Source organism: Tupaia chinensis, unplaced genomic scaffold, assembly GCF_000334495.1.
Source record: "Tupaia chinensis unplaced genomic scaffold, TupChi_1.0 Scaffold000386_1, whole genome shotgun sequence".
Taxonomy (NCBI): domain Eukaryota; kingdom Metazoa; phylum Chordata; class Mammalia; order Scandentia; family Tupaiidae; genus Tupaia; species Tupaia belangeri.
This window is the reverse complement of record NW_006159888.1, coordinates 3,456,727-3,473,887: the sequence shown is the minus strand read 5'-3', so window position 1 is coordinate 3,473,887 and position 17,161 is coordinate 3,456,727. Positions and strand designations below refer to the sequence as shown.

General features: G+C 41.3%; 2 pseudogenes; both read right to left on the bottom strand.

The window, feature by feature from the left end:
• Window positions 1-2,097: 2,097 nt before the first annotated feature.
• On the bottom strand, window positions 2,098-7,344 carry LOC102501417 (clathrin interactor 1-like; annotated as a pseudogene).
• Window positions 5,052-6,421, bottom strand: LOC102489654 (adenylyl cyclase-associated protein 1-like; annotated as a pseudogene).
• Window positions 7,345-17,161: the final 9,817 nt, after the last annotated feature.

Sequence of the window (17,161 nt, the reverse complement as noted above, 5' to 3'; positions counted from 1 at the left end):
ACGATAAACTAACATGACCTAGATTAAAAAATTAGAACCCTTACTGAATGTAAGGTTTTGAGCCACTCTTTCTCTGCTCAGTCCTGCTCTTAACTTCTCAGGAGTGTGTTTTTGCTTTTACTTAATAAACTACATTTTCCTTTCACAAAATAATAAAATAAAATAAAATAAAATAAAATAATAAAATAAAATAAAATAAAATAAAATAAAATAAAAATAAATAAAAAATATTTGCAGCTTATGGGCAAAAATGTTACTGAGAAAAGAGAAAAGTCCTGCAGTTGATGTAGAAACTGATCACCCCTTTTAGCTGTGGCTACATGCAGGAACCAAGGAAGCAGAAATCCAACACGTCGAACTGCAGAACCAGCTCAACCAGAGATCACCCCACAGGCTTGAAGCACTGAGTGAAAAAAAGTGAGGTATGGCATGAAAAAGGGGATGCTGAGTGCTAAGGAAGAGGCTCTGAGCACGCTCCAGGAGTCCCCAAGTGCAAACCGCAGTGTACAAACTGTGCTGGAGAGGAAGAGGCGGGCCTTCAACCACAATACAGATACAAGTAGCAACGTAACTCCCATTCAGGTAGGTGCTTTTAGAGCACTAATTCCCCTTCTCCACTTTCTGTACAAAAAACAAAATTCTGCTCTGTTACATCAAACATGGTGTAAACAGCACTGGACAGGACAGGACCTCCTGGGTTCCAACCTTCAAGGGCCCATATGGTAAAGAATTTATTTTTTTAAAAATTAATTTTGCATCCCAAACTCCAGAATCATGATTTTCATGCTTGCTTAATGTAGACTTACAACAGGAAAATAAAAACATTATAATTAATTTCCTTTAGTTGACATTAAAATCAATAACATCTTTGACTGCTACAGGTCTCCTTTAATAATAATAATCTTCCTTCTACTGAAACCACATTGCTAAGGCTGCATTATTTGCACTCAAAACAAAAACAAAATATATACTGTATAAAATCTAACAGTGAACTTTGTTGAGTTCTAACCTTTACATTTAACTTAAGATTTTAATGGATTTTTACCTTTTCAATTTTTGAAAAGTCACCAGAAAATAAAAATAACTACTCTTCTGATTGTTCCTGACTTAAATGACAGCTATAGGGATAAACATAGAAGGAAGCCTTGCCAAATTAATCACTGCAAATTGTAAATAATGACAGCTAAAAATAAACAGAAATACTGGAGGGCCTTTCTTTTCTTTTCAAAGGAAGCATAGAACAGTGCTGAGAAAAAAGTTTGTCCTAGTTCTGTACAGAATAATTATAGCCAAAGACACGGGCAAAGTCCCATAGCTACCACCAATTGCATATAGAGGGTTTGTCAAAATAAAACTATGGATGGTATATTAGTAATGTTGCTAGAACATTAGCAAAGGTATATACATCCCAGTTACCTTTATTTGGCCATAATCGCATGTGTATGCCTTCTTTTAGAGAGAAATAAACATTTTTATAAAAGAATGATCATCTGAGGCCAGCAGGTGGCGTGGTAGTTAAGGTGCTGGACTCCCACACGGTGGACTGCAGTTCAAGTCCCGGACCTGATGGCTTGCTTTCTTACTTTCCCTCTCTCTCCACCACTCTCTCACTGGTTAAAGAATAATAATAATAATAAATAAATAAAACAAATCTTTTTTTTAAAAAAAAGAACTATCATCCAACATTAATGACTTCATGGATGGATTCCAGAGTAGTAGTAGTTGCCCAATCATTATGAGGCAACTCAGGGAGAGAAGAATCAAGTGTCTCAGGTAAAGAGAAGTATAACATTTGAATGAAACACAATTTATTCAACCCCATTCCAGTCTTTCCACAGACTGTGGTGTTGTTAAATGGGCTCTTCAATGTACAAAGTTGTTCAATGGTCTCACCACCCACTTGTGGTCTATCCTCACTGAGAAAAATAGCTCTGAGTGCTTCCTCTGAAGTGCTCTTGCCTGGCCTTCTGAAATACTATATATAAAATGGTCCTTTGTGTACTTTAATTCTTGATAAAAGAAAGAGCAGTTGATTAGCATTTTCCATCCCATTCATATGCACAGCTAAAAATTCTTGTTTAGCTTGTTTACAATCTCTTATCTGCTAAAGTTGGCTAAATTTGCAAAAGCATCTTGTTTGGGTGCACTGTTCCAGAGGTCATGGCTACATCAGGCATGTCCATGCTCATTGTGCCTCACCCAGACCAGCAGTCAGCATCCCTGTGTCCATGTTCATGACCATCATGCTCTGGTTCATCATGGGAGTAATTCTGAGATGCCTTTCCCATAGTCCCAGCCATCACACTGAGCATGCTCATAGGCATGTTGCCCCCAACAAAGGCCAGTTTGGGATCAGACAGGAAACATGTTCAAAGGAGAATCAAGGTTCAACACTTGGAGTCATCACATTCACATGCTGCTATCTACTCTGTTGTTGAATAATTGTATTGAGTGATGACTGCTAAGGTAGAAGACTGTGTTCCGGGTAGAAGACTGTGCACCTGATAATAAGCTGTCTAGGCTAATTTTTATACTAGTGTCAGGCCAAGTAGAGGGCAGGGTTTTACTCACTGATTTCTGGATATTATCTGTATTCTGATTAGAGAGAGAATTGGACCTCTGAAGCATTGTGCTAATATTTTGTGGAGACTGTGATTTTTTAATATATATTATTATTTATAATTATTCATGATATATCACATATGCCCACACATGTGACTATATGTGTGTCATAGAGAGAGGGATGAGCACCCTCCTCAGGCTGTACATCCTCCAGTCCTTCAGCCCACCAGCCCTCAGACACCCAGGCACATGCTCAGCATGTTTCAAGCTAACTAGGTAGAAATTTGAGCAGTTCATTATCACTGCACCATGGAGCCAGCCATAAGGTGATCTTGCCATGGGCAAACCAAGCCCTACCATATTAGGGCTCATCATAGAGAAATTTATACTCTGAGATGAGACAAATAGGTCTAAAGAATTTGAGGTGGCCAAGGATGGGCCTAGACTGGCTATGAGGCACTGACGAGCTGTAAGGTAGCGGTGAGACCCCAGAGCTCGCCACTGGAAGCAACTGGGCCTCATGGGGCTTGGCTGAAGGCACTCTTGTCACCAGTTTCCATTCCCTATTCTCCACCTTTGTTATTGTTACTTGGGAAGGAAAATTGCTTGATGCAGTAACTGAGCCAAAGTCAATAAATCCCCCCAAAAAATCAGCTGATCCTCCATGTGATTGACTGGTGCCATCAAACAGATCAACAAGTTCACCAGAGGATTTGCAACGAGGTGCTGCAGTCTTAAGTGAAGACCGAGGTGTATGGGTCAAAGCCTTCTGATCTGCACTGGCTCCATCCCATGTGTAATGAGCTGCTGCGCCAAGATCAATGGTCTTAGGATTTGCTGTGCGCTGTGCCTGGGTCTGGTGGTCTCTGTGGCCTGAGTGATGTGGACATGATTCATCTTTTAATTCACCTGCAAGAGAGCTACCTCTTCTCACCTTTGTTTCCTCACTGTTGTCATTGCATCTTTCTGGAGTCTTCTCTCTTTCCTCTGGAACTTGCTGATAGTTTCATCCATTGTGCTTCCAATTTTATCCCTCAGTTCAACTAATTTATCCCTGAATGGAAAAGCACTCTTTTTGTTGTTGTTCTGTTTTCTTTTGTTATTAACTTTATTCTATTTTCTGTATAACTTTAAGTACATAAAGGTTTATTTCCACAGGCCTCAGGAAATGGGTAGAAGTCACAGGACAATCTATTTTCCTACCCCCCCAAAAAAAAAGTTGCATATTTTGGTGTTTGTCTTAGAGAGAAAAACTGAAATTTGTATTAGCAATGCTGTGCAAGGTTCTTACATAAACTAGGACTAAATCCAACCTGCAGTGGAGGTTTCACACCTCTGCTCAGGTGCCTAGACAGAAGCCATAAGCTGGTGAACATGACAGCAAAAAGGAGGCAATGAAGATGGATGACAGGCACCTAGCAGGCAAGGAGGAAGGAATGCCAGAGTCCTTGGAATGATGTGTCGTTTACTCTTTTTAAAAAGTTATCTCTAGGGTGTGGTGGCGCCCGCCCTATAGCAAAAGTTATCTCTGTAGGAAGGTGCTGGGCAGGGACCCCAGAGAAAGAAAGATCTGAGACACCTTTAATGGTCCTGGATGAGGGGCACTGCTACAGCAGCTGGTACCGGAGAACCTATGGTCTCATGGAGGCAACCCTGAATGGATTGCAGAATAAAAGGAAAATTCACAGGAAATAAGTTTGCTTGGAATGCTGGGTGCCCAAGCCTCAGCCTTTGGTCCAGTGCAACCCTTGCCTCACTTGTCAACAGTGAAGAATTAGTTTGGTTAGAAGAACCATCTAGAATCACACCAGCTTCTGCTATCTTCATGATCATTGTTAGAAAAGATTAACTAGTGTGAATGTTCTGATCTGTTAATTCTTTGGACTGTTTTATTCTTCCCAAAGAATTGTTTGTTGATTGGGAACCAGCAGTTAGAGTAATGGCTATGTCGCTGGACTCCCACGTAGTCAACCGCAGTTCGCGTCCCGGACCCAGTGGCTTAAAACTCACGCCAGGCACGTGTGTGTGTGTGTGTGTGCCCAAGATCCCAAAAAGAGAATGGAGGAGAAGGGATTGCGGCGTGACCATCCCCCCTGGGGGTGATTTCTCACTTTCTGTTTCTATGTCTCTGTCTGGCAAGCACACACGCCCTATAGTGAAAACCTCTCCAAAAAAAAAAGAATTGTTTGTTGATTGATGGCCTTTCAAAAGCTGCATGCTAAAATGCACCACTCCTGGCCTGCAGTTCCTTAAGAATGGACTGGTATAGTTGAACTGATATGGAAAAGCTACACCTTTCTGCAGAAAATCTACTGACCTGCTATCCCACCCCAAATCTCAGCCTGAGGCATTTCAGTGAATGCAGGAAGCTGTTCTTCTCACAGCAGAGAAGGTGTTTAAGAAAGGTAGAGGAAATCTAGAAAAGAACCGTGTTGATACAGATTTATCCGATGGTGTGAAGGAGGGCAAAGAACCCAGTGGTACTTTGCTTATCCAGCAATTTTTGTCACTGTGGTCACCAACTTCTGCCCATTCCATAGGGTCTTAAACTGCTCAGGGACTGGGAACTCATTAAAGTCACCACCTTCTGTGGGAATGAGGATGTTCATCTCAGAAGATTTGGCACTGCCTATCTCACAACCCAGGGAATTCTTGCTCAGTTAAGCATGGCAGCCATCTGTTTTGTTGATGGTAAAGCATGGCACTTTACCTATTACCTGAACTTTGACATCCTTACTATTGATTATCTCCACAATGCCCACAACGCCATCGAATACCAGACCAAGCTTCTTATAGTTATCGACTGTAATAGAGTTAATTTGGCCCTTGATTTGCAGTGTTGAATTGACACATTTGTATATGTAAGCCACTTGCTTCAGCTCTATGTCATCAATCACCATCAATCAAGAACAGCTGGCTCCTTCTTTGTGGCTGTTTTGGAGGACGGGCTGGTTTGGAGTTTAGGTGCAGAAAATGTTTTGGAGCCACTGAGTATAGCCCCACATGCGTGCCGGACTGCTCTGAGTCTTCAGAGCTGAGTTCTCGTGAGTCTTCATGTCATCAGATCTGTTTCAGGACATATGTGATGCTCTTCCCCTGTTCATCTGGGCAAACAGTGCTGAGTGGGGAGGAGAGTCATTGGAACCTGAACTTTTAGGGACTTGGGGGACGAGGGGCGGTGGAGATGGGCCTGGTGGAGTGGGAGGAGGACCAGATCCAGCAGAGGGTCCAGATAGCAATCTTCTCAGTTCTTTTGCCACAGGCCCCATTTTGCTCCAGAAACTCCTTAATAGAAGCCTGCAGCTTTGTCCATATACTCAAGTAAGCTTTGACCCAGTCCACATGCTTCTTATCCACGTCTTTGTACTCCTTGAGGATTCAGTTCGTATAAAACATGGCGTCATCATTCATTTCTTTCACATAGAGGCCAGGCTTGGGAGCCATAGCCACCCAACCCAGGGCCTGGATGCTTCTGCTGACAGCTGGCAGGTGATTGAACAACTTGCTGCCTCCATTCTTCTCCGAAGCATTATCACTTCTTGGATCTGCTCTGAGATAGGAGCCAACAAGTCAGAAAACCTATTGCCTGTTGGCCGCTGGCCCTGAGAGGCTATAAACAAGAGTACTCACTCCAACTTCAGACTCTGTGTTTCTGCACGTCCCCCTCACTTTCTTTAGTGATCTTCAAGTACTCTGCCACAGGACCTGCAAGCAGCAAGTCAAATGCTCGCACATACGGAGCTGCTCCTTTCAAAGAGCTGTCTCCATGCCCTCGGTGTATGTCAGAGATATGGGAGACTGCCTCCAGGCAGTCCACTGCCCTCTCCAGGCTTCCTGCTAAATTTTGCTTGTCAGCCATAATGTACCAGCTGCTCACAGTTCTGCCTCACCTCGAGACTGCCAAAGCACTCTTGTTTTTACCCCACTCCTCATTCCATTTTGATTCAAACTCAGGATTCACTGTACCTGAAGGTCCCAACGTATTTTGTTTCTGTTTCTCTTTTTTCTTTCATTCTTCACAAAGTCTGTCATTCTAGGGAAATTCAAGCAATTTTTCCACCTTCCAGTAATTTTTTTTAATTTTTTAATTGCCAGAGGGTGAATACACATGTCAGAGAGAGATAAGGAGACAGAGAGAGAGAGGAAGGGAGAAAGCAGCTTCCAGTGGGGCTGCAATCCCTTCTCCATTTCTCCATCCTATCAGGATTTTAGGCACTCACACATACCCAGCATGTCCCTGAAGTTGCCAGGGCCAGGACTTGAACCACAGCCAGTCACGTGGGATCTGGCTCTTTATAACACTAGGCTACTGGGCCAGCCTCTGGCAAATATTTATACCTTGACCCTTGCTATGCCCATGTACAAAGTGGTCATTTTCCATGGATCACAAATCATGTTCTCAGGCACTTGTAACAACACACTGTAATCCGTTCATTATGAGATAAGCCAGGAGCAAGGAAACTTTTTAAAACTCTCCTCCAGTTCTTTTTGTCATCTTTTTAACATTTGCAACCAAGGCAAGTTCGTAAGTTCTGGAAATTGTTCATACGTAAATGTAGCCTTGGCGTCTCTCCCATGACTTCCCCGGAAGGTCCCTAGGATCATCATTTTTTGCCTCTCAAAACTTAGACTTGATCTCTGAATAATTCATAGCCACATTGGTGCTGTCAAGGAAGTTAAAAGCAGATCAGTAGAATATAAACCTGAGCTGTTTTCTTCTTTAGGGAAAATTTCATAATGAGCTTTGTCTGTCAGTTCCCACACCTTCCACAGGATCAACATCATGCACGGTGCAGACCAGGCCACTCTCTCCAGCTCCCCACGGACTCAGAAACACATTTGTGCCTGACAGGTCCAGTTCCAGGTCACCAAGGTTAGCCACCTCCAACTCCCTCATTCTGCCCCTGCCCCAGTCCCACCAATGACAGCCTACTGGTAACACATCCAGACTCAAAGGCAGAGGCACTGCATAAAATAGTAGCCTGTTTTATATTATTTGTAAGTACCCAGCGCCTTATCTGTAGTAGTAATACCAGAGATTTAAAAACGGTATGTTGTGGGCTAAATTGTGTCCTGCCCACCGCCCCCGTTCTAATTCATATGTTAAAATCCTCTCTCTCCCATACCTTGACATGTTAGTGTTTTTGGAGACAAGGCCTTTGAAACTAAGTTAACATGAGGTCATATGGGTGGGCCCTAATTCTAGTAAGAAGAAGCAATTAGGACACAGACACATTACAGAGGGAAGAGTATCTGAAGATACATTGAGAAGGTGGTCATCCAGAAGCAGGGAGAGAGGCCTCACAAAACTCTCTTGTACCTTGATCTCAGACTTTCAGCATCCAGAACTGTGAGAAAACAAATTGTGGTTTCAGTATTATTGGCCTTTGGAGCTGGATAATTCTTTGTTGTGAGGTGCTGTCCTGTGCATGTTAGTGTGTTTAGCAGCACTCCAGGTCTCTACTCATTAGACCTGCAGCACCCTTCTCTCAGGTGTGACACTAAACACATCAGCAGATACTGCCAGATGTCTGACATTCACAGAGCACTACAATCAATGCATTGCATTTTCAAGTGTATATGGAACTTTCACCAAAACACAGACCATATGTCTCAAGCGTTTTCAAAAGACTGAAATCATATGAAATACAGTCTTTGACCAAACAGAATTAAATTAAAAAATCAATAAAATATATACATGAAAAATCTCTAAATAAATAAGTTGAACAATAATAAAAATACAAAAATGTCAACATTTATAGAATGTAGCAAAACTATCCTTACCTAGAAAATAAAAAAGTTTTAAAATCAATAAACTAAGATTTCACCTTAGAAAGCTAATAAAAAGGCTCAGCTGGTGGTGTGGTGGTTAAGGCAGATAAACCTCACATGATCAGCTGTGCAATTCAACTCTTGAGACATCTGGTCTGTGTTTTGGTGAAAGTTCCATATACACTTGAAAATGAAGCAGCGTGAAAAACAGTCTGGGTGCACATGAGCAGTGCCCCAAAATGGCCATCCTTGTTGGGGGGTGTTTTCTTACTTTCCCTCTCTCTTTCTCTATGTCTCTCTGGTGAGTGTACGTATCCTATAGCAAAAAAAAAAAAAAAAAAAAAAAAAAAATAAAAAAAAAAAGCCAGCAGTTAGCGTAATGGCTATGTCGCTGGATTCCCACATAGTCGACCGCAGTTCGCATCCTGGACCCGGTGGCTTAAACTCAGGACGAGCGCATGTATGTGCGTGCCCAGGATCCCGAGAGGAGAATGGAAGAGAAGGATTGCGGCATGGCCATACCCCCTTGGGGGGTGATTTCTCACTTTCTATCTCTCTGTCTCTCTCTCTCTCTCTCTCTCTCTGTCTGGCAAGTGCATGCGCCCTATAGCAAAAACCTCTTCAAAAAAAAAAAGAAGGAAGAAAGAAAGAAAACAAAGAAAGAAGAAAGAAGGAAGGAAAGGAAGAGAGAAAGAAAAGAGAAAGAATGAATGAACTAGAAAAAGAAGGACAAATTAAACCCAAAATAAGTAGATAAAAGAAAATAATATATAAAAAAAACAATAGAAACAGGAAATAAACAACCAATAGAGAAAATAAATAAAATTGAAGTTGATTCTTTGTAAAGATAAAAAAAAAAATGGTAAACTCCAAGCTAGACTAACCAAGACAAACAAAGGAGTTAAAACACAAATTATCCAATATCGGGAATGGAAGAGTAGACACCACTATAGATGCTACAGATATAGAAAGAATAACAAAGAAGTACTATGAAAAAGTTCATGCCATAAATCAGACAACTTAGGCTAAAATAGCAAATTTCTTGTGTTATATGAAATGTACAGGAGGTTCTTGTTTGACTGAGTTCCTGTGTTACACTAAATCAACCAAACCAAAATGGAGTTACTTATGCTATAGTTCCATGGCACCAATCTGAAATTAAGTCACTTGTCTGATCATCCAAGAAATCAGAGAAGAGATAAGGGCCCAATCAAGTCCATTTTAGCCAGCATGATAAGGAAGCTTATCTAGTTAACATTTCTAAAACACTATAACCAATGCACTCCACTTTCAAGAGCTTATAGAATTTTCACCAAAACAGACTATATCTCAAGAGATTTTGAAAGGATGAAATCATGCAAAATATGTTCTCTGACCACCAAAATTACAAATCCTTTCTGCTTTAACCTGTACAAGCAAAGTAACTTCAAAATGACCAATATACTTTTTATTCTGTTTCTTTCTCCAGTTCCTTCTTCTGTTTATTAAAGCCAAACTCTTCTGCTCAGCTCATTAAAGTGTTATCTGATCCTGGAATCATAAAACTCAATTAAGATCTTCAAACAATAAGTTCATTGCAATTTTGTCTTTGAGACTTGAAAGACAAAATCACAATATAACTAACCAGAAAAAAATTAAAAATCTGAACAGCCTTATACAAAGGCTAAGATTTCATCTTAAAAGGCTAAAAAAACAAGGGGTCTTCAAAAATTCATGGAAAATGCATATGATAAAAAAAAAAAACTACACATGGATTTCTATTTATTTTTGCACCAAAATAAATTCACAATTTAAATCCATTTTTTCCATTAACTTTCTGAAGTCTCCTTGTATCTCTTTTTAATTAAGACTTGTAATTTAAAACCCTTCCACAAAAGAAAACTCCAGGCACAGCTGACTATCCTGGTGAATTCTATCAAATTGTACTCAAATTATTTCAGAAAACAAAGGAGAAGGAAACACTTCTCAACTCATTTCATAAATGCAGTAAAACTCACCAATATATTTTTATTTTAAAAATTATTTATCGGGACCAGCAGTTAGAGTAATGGCTATGTCGCTGGACTCCCACGTAGTCGACCGCGGTTCGTGCCCCGGACCCGGTGACTTAAAACTCACGCCGGGCGCATGTGCGTGTGCCCAAGATCCCGAGAGGAGAATGGAGGAGAAGGGATTGTGGCATGGCCATCCCCCCTGGGGGGTTATTTCTCGCTTTCTGTCTCTCTGTCTCTCTCTGTCTGGCGAGCACATGTGCCCTATAGCAAAAATTTCTCCAAAAATATATATATATATTTATTTAACTTTATTTATTTATTTATTTTATTTTAAATTTGCTATAGGGCACATGTGCTCACCAGAGAGAGACAAAGAGAGAGAGAGAAAGTGAGAACATAAGTCTCCAGGTTCAGAACTCAAACTGCGGTCAGCCATGTGGGAGTCCAGCGCCTTAACCACCATGTCACCTGTTGGCCCCCCACCAATGTGCTATATGCAATATATCCAAGTGGAATTTATATCAGAAATACACATTTGGCTTAACAATCAAAAATCAATTGTGACAGTAACACAATAAAGGAGAATGTGACTTTATCATAGAAATTGACGCAGAAAAACATTTGAAAAACTATTAATACCTATGTGATTTATTTTAAAAAATAGGAGTGAACTTCCTTAACTGATAGTCTACAAAAAACCTACAGTTAACATCCTACTTAATAGTGACAAACTGAACACTTTCTCCCTAAGATCAAGAAGGCAAGAATGTCCACTTACCATTTCACTTCAGCATAGTGGTGCAAGTCCTACCCAGAATAATCAGCAGGGGAAAAACAAATAAAAGCCACAAAGTCTTTTTCACAGAAAACATAACTGTGTACATAAAAAACTGAAGAGATTTGTGAATCACTTCTGACTAAATTTAGCAAAGTTGCAGGATACAAGATCAATAAAGAAAAAAGGTTTTCTTCACTAGAAGATCATTTTTAACAGCTTTATGGGGGGATGTAATTGATATATAAGTAACACATATTTAAATTGTACAACTTCGTCGATTTTGACATGTATACACCCATAAAAACAAAACCACAGTTAAGATAACAAACATATCCATCACTCCTTCCAAAAGTTTCCTCCTGCCCCTTTGAAATCCCTCCTTGCCATATCTCTCCTGTCCTCAGGAAACCAGCGTATACATGTCATTTTGTCATTATAGGTGTTTCATGCTCTCGAAATGTATACAAATGGAACATGCCGTATTTAAGTTTCTGTCTGATTTCTTTCATACAGTGTAATTTTGAGATTCACTCACATTGCAGCATGTATCAGTTGCTTGTTTTTATTGCTCAGTAGTATTTGATTGCAGGGGTATATACCACAGTGTGTTTATTCATCACCTATTGATTGACATTTAAGCTGTTTCTATTATAAATAATGGTGAACATTTTTGTATATGACTGAGTAGATGCAATTTTATTTCCATACATGAACAATAAATAAGTTGGAAAATGACATTTAAAATACAGGATCAATTGCAATAGCATCCAAAAAAAAAACATAAATTACTTTTACTGCTTACTATTTGGAAAAAAATTAATTTTTTAAGAGGTCTTTCTTTTTTTTCTTTTAATTTTCCAGAGAGGGCATGAGTTCTCCAGAGAGAAAGCAAGGAAGAGAAAGCGAGAGGAAAAGTGAAAGAGCATCTCCCATGGGAAATGATCATGACCCAATCCCTTTTCTTCCATTTCTCCCTCTTTTCAGGATTTTGTGCACACATGGTACATGTACCTGGTGTACCTCTCAAGCCACTAGTTCAGAATTCAAACCACACCATAATATGCAATTCAGTTTCCTTTACCACAAGGCCTTGGACTGGCCCCAATAACTAGAAGCCTTGGTCACCTCTAGCTCTCTTGTCTAAAGAGTTTTGGGTAATTTTTTTTTTAACTTGCTATAGGGTGTGTGCACTTGTCAGAGAGAGAAAGAAAGTTGGAAATCACCCCCTATAGGGGACCAGCAGTTGGTGTAATGGCTATGTCACTGGACTCCCATGTAGTCAACCACAATTCGAGTCCCGGACCTGGTGGCTTAAACTCACGCCAGGCACGTGTGTGTGCGTGCCCAAGATCCCGAGAGGAGAATGGAGGAGAAGGGATTGCAGCATGGCCATCACCCCTGGGGGGTGATTTCTCACTTTCAGTCTCTTTCTGTCTTTCTAGTGAGCACACACACCCTATAGCAAAAACCTCACCCAAAAATAAAAAGAAAAGAAAAAAGATAAAAGAAAAGAGAAGAAATCACCCCCTATAAGGGGGGATGTCTATACCACAATTCTTTCTCTTCCATTCTCCTCTTGGGATTTTGGGTATGCATGCACATGTACCCAGCATGATTTTCAGGCTGTCAAGTTCAGGACTCAAACTGTGAAGCCATCCCATTAAGGGATACAATGTCTTAATCTCCACACCACCTGCAGGCACCCAACTAACATCCTTATATAACATCTTTATCATGATGCCTGTCAATCAATGGTAATCATAGGGATATTGGTCTGCAATTTTCTTTTCTCATAGTATTTTTGTCTGACTTTGGTATCTTGGCAGTGCTGGCCACATAAAAGTAGGCCTCTTCAGTTTGTTGGAAAAGTTCAAAAAAATTGGTATGGGTTCTTCAGATGTTACATAGAATTCATCAATGAAACCATGCGGTTCATGACTTTTCTTTGTCAGGAGAGTTTTGATTGCTGATTCTATTTTCTTAGTTGTTATAAGTCTTTTGGGGTTTTTAATTCCTTTGTAACTCAGTCTTGGTAGGTTTTATGTTTCTGGTAATTTGTCCATTTTATCTAGATTATCCAATCTGTTGACATACCATTTTTCATAGTACTCTCTTATAACCTTTCCATTTCTATAGAATTTGCAGTAATATTCCTACTTTCACTTCTGATTTTAATCATTTGAGTGTTTGCTCTTTTTTGTTAATTTTATGAAATTTTTCTTCTTTTTTGGTATTAGATTCTTGTCATAGAGCATGTGCACTCATCTGAGAGAGACAGAGAGATAAAGACGTAAAGTGTGAGATCACCCCCCCAGGGAAAATAGTCATACCGCAATCCCCCTCCTCCGTTCTCCTCTCGGGATTTTGAGGGCACACACACATGTACTGGTGTGATTTTCAAGCTGCTGGGTCCTAGACTCAGGCTGTGGTCTGCCATGTGGAAGTCCAACACCTTGTTATATCACACCACCTGCTGACCCTAATGAGCTCTTTTTAAATTTCAGAATTTTTTTAACTTTTAATTTATTTATTCATTTATTTTCATTTTTAATTTGACCAGAGAAAGACAGAGAGGAAGAGAGAGGGAAAGTGAGAAAGTAAGCTACCAAATCCAGGACTTGCATCATGGTCAGCCATGTGGAAGTCCAGTAACCCAACCACCATACCACCTACTGGCCCCTGGTGACTTATTTTTATTTTTTATTTATTTTTTAAAAAGAATTATTTTATTTAACTTTATTTATTTTAATTTGACCAGAGAGGGACAGAAAGAGAGAGAGAGAAAGGGAAAGTGAAAAAGCAAGCCTCAGGTCTGGGATTCAAACCACAGTTGACCATGTGGGAGTCCAGTATCCTTAACCATCACACCACCTGCTGGCCCCCTAATGAGTTTATTTTTAAAGTGTGAGTTGCTTAAAACCAGATCCACCAGTGAGTAAGAAAGTGAGTAAATGAGTGATGTATCATTATAGCTTCGCTCTTCATATCCTAATGTTCCTCACCTGTAATGTATGGAAATTGAAAAGAAGAATCACTGCTCAGAAAAGAAGAAACTCCTAAAAGTTAGTTTTATTCTTTATTTTATTTTATTTTGTACAGGGAACATGCACTAGCCAGAGAGAGAAAGCACTTCCCAGGAGGAATGACCACACTGCTATCTCTTCTCCTCCACTCTCCTCTCCTATTCTCCTCTCAGGACTTTGGACATGCACGCATGTGCCTGACACACTTCTCAAGCCACCAGTCCAGAACTCGAATAGTTAACCGCTACACCATCTGGCTGGCCCCTGAAAGTTAGTTTTTTAAAAACCCATTCAAAATGTCCCACACTAAGCTCCAGGCCCAGTTGCCTTTTATTTCTAGCTCTTTTAAAAATTATCCACAGTTCTGAGCCAATTTTCCCTCTGTAGTAGAAAAGCAAACACTTCCAATTCAGCACAGACAACTGGCTTGAGAAGAAAGTGCGTACCTCCACGTGCTATGCTTGCTGCACCGGGGCCGCTCCACCCACTCCTGCCTTAGCATGACCAGGGCCCTCCTCGTCACCCTTGGACACCCTCATGCCGCAACCTCTCTCTGTCCCAAGCAGAGGTTGTCTGTGTTCCAGGCTGGAGCACTGGCTAGGGGCTAACTAATCTAATAAAGTTATCCAGGCTAAGACCCTAATGAGCCATAACCGCTAATGGACTCTGCCATCCATAAAACACCTGAATCTTAATTCAGTCTTGAGTGCATTAAGCCAAAGGAGAACATAATCGAGTTTCGTAAGTTGTGCCAGGAGAGGTTTGGGGTGTGAAAAAGACCTTAGCAATGGCACTGGTACCTAGAGACAGCTAACAACCAGAGGCATTTAAAGATCCAAGCAACATCAGCATGTGAGAAAAAGAGAATCACAGAGGAGGGGCCCCAGGGCTCCACAACCTGGAGGACTTCTTGGTGCCTGAGTCCAGCCTTGATTCCTAGGCTTGGCACCGTGAAACACCCCACCCCCCTGACATTTGTGTTGCAGCTGGACTAGGTTTCCCAGTCTAATCAGAATAAGAGTTGGTAAGGCATTGTGATGGAGTAGATTAGAAATCAGAAATCCAACACCGGCTCCCCAGTGCACTTCCCTGGACGTGCTTTGCGACTGCTCTGACTTCAGCTTGCCTCTGTAAAGAGGAACACAATTCCACCCTCACACAAGTTCTCAGAAATAGTGAATAAGATAAGCTGTGCTTAGGTCAGCAGATGACAAAGCAGTTACATTGCTGGGCTCCAACATGGCTGCCCATGGTTCAAGTCCCAAACCTGGTGGCTTGAAACTCATATCCTGTGCATGTGCATGTGTGCCCAAGATCCCAAAAGGAGAATGGAGAAGGGATTGTGGCACAGCCATCACCCCAGGGGTTGATTTCTCACTTTCCATCTCTCTTTCTCTGCCTTTGTCGCTCTCTCTTTCTCTGGCAAGCACACACACCCTAAAGCAGAACCCCCTAAAATAAATAACGAGCTCTGCTGGAGAAATACTCATCCTTATCTCTTTGGGAGGCTGTGGCAGATATCTCCTTTCTAGCCCGTTAGCAGGGAGTTGTCCCTCTCTGCCCTGGTCAGGGCATGGCAAGGAGAGCCAGGGCTTTCTGGGGCAGCACTCTCTGAATGCCTAAATGTGGTGGAGGAGGGGTTGTCATCACCAGTGCCTGACATCCCTGAGTTCCAGCAGATGCCTCAGGGGTGGGGCATCTGTAGTTCTTTAATTTGAAACCTGCAGGATTGTAAAAGCTGGATTCTTTAACCCAAGATGAGGTGCGTGCTGACAGAGGAAAGATTATTAGGAGACCAACTGGGCAAAAGAACAGCCTGAGGCTCACCCCCCCCACACGCCCAGTAGTGAGCATTTTCAGACTGACCAAGAGCATGGCTGTGCTTACTATAAAGTTGCCCTGGGATGCAGCAGTGGGGTCAAAGGGAACTGTGGGAGTCTCCTTATCCAGGGCACATGTCAACAAAGGCATGTACATTCTCATACACATGCAAGCACAACCTAGATAAAGGCAGATGCTTCTGAAATTATACTCGGGGCACTGGTTCTCAAAATGGGCTACTGGGCCAGCCGCACCAGCATTACCTGAAGTGTATTAGAAATGCAAATTCTCAGGACCAGCAAATGGCATGATGGTTACATCGTTGGATTTCCACAAGACAGACCACAGTCCCAGTTTGGGACAGGTAGCTTAAAACTCATGCCTGGCATATGTGCGTGCGTGCCCAAAATCCCGAGAGGAGAATGGAGGAGAAGGGATTGCAGTATGGCCATCTCCCCCAGGGAGTGATTTCTAGCTTTCTGTCTCTTGGATGAGGGCACATGCCCTATAGCAAAAATCTCTCTTAAAGAAAAAAAAAGGGGACCAGCAGTTGGTATAATGGCTATGTCACTGGACTCCCATATAGTCAGCTGCAGTTCAAGTCCCAGACCCGGTGGCTTAAACTCACACCAGGTGCGTATGCATGTGTGCCCAAGATCCCAAGAGGAGAATAGAGAAGGGATTATGGAATGGCCATCCCCCCTGGGGGGTGATTTCTTGCTTTCTGTCTGTCTCTCTCTGTCTTTCTGGCGAGCACATGCGTCCTATAGCAAAAACCTCTCAAAATAAACAAATAAATAACTTTAAAAAAAAAAAAGAAAAAACTCGCTAAGAAAGAAAGAAATGCAAATTTTCAGTCCTACTCCAGATCTATTAGAACATCAATCTAGAGCAAGCACCCAGTACCCTAAATTTTATTAGGCCTTCAAGATGTTCTGATGCAGTAAAGTCTGAGAACCACTCATGTAGGATAAGAAAAAGATAGCAGAGGCTATGAATTATAACCAGCATGATCTCTGACTACTGTCAATCAGTTCAAACACTGAGAATATCAAGAATAAAGACCTCTATTTTGGGGTATCGAGAACTGCAGTTCAGGAGACACAGATGTGGTAGCACCGAAGAAGTGCTCTGAGGATGGGAAAGAAAGAAGCTTATATAGGCAAAATGTTTTAAATCACCACAAAGCAATTCAAATTATTTAAAAGGAG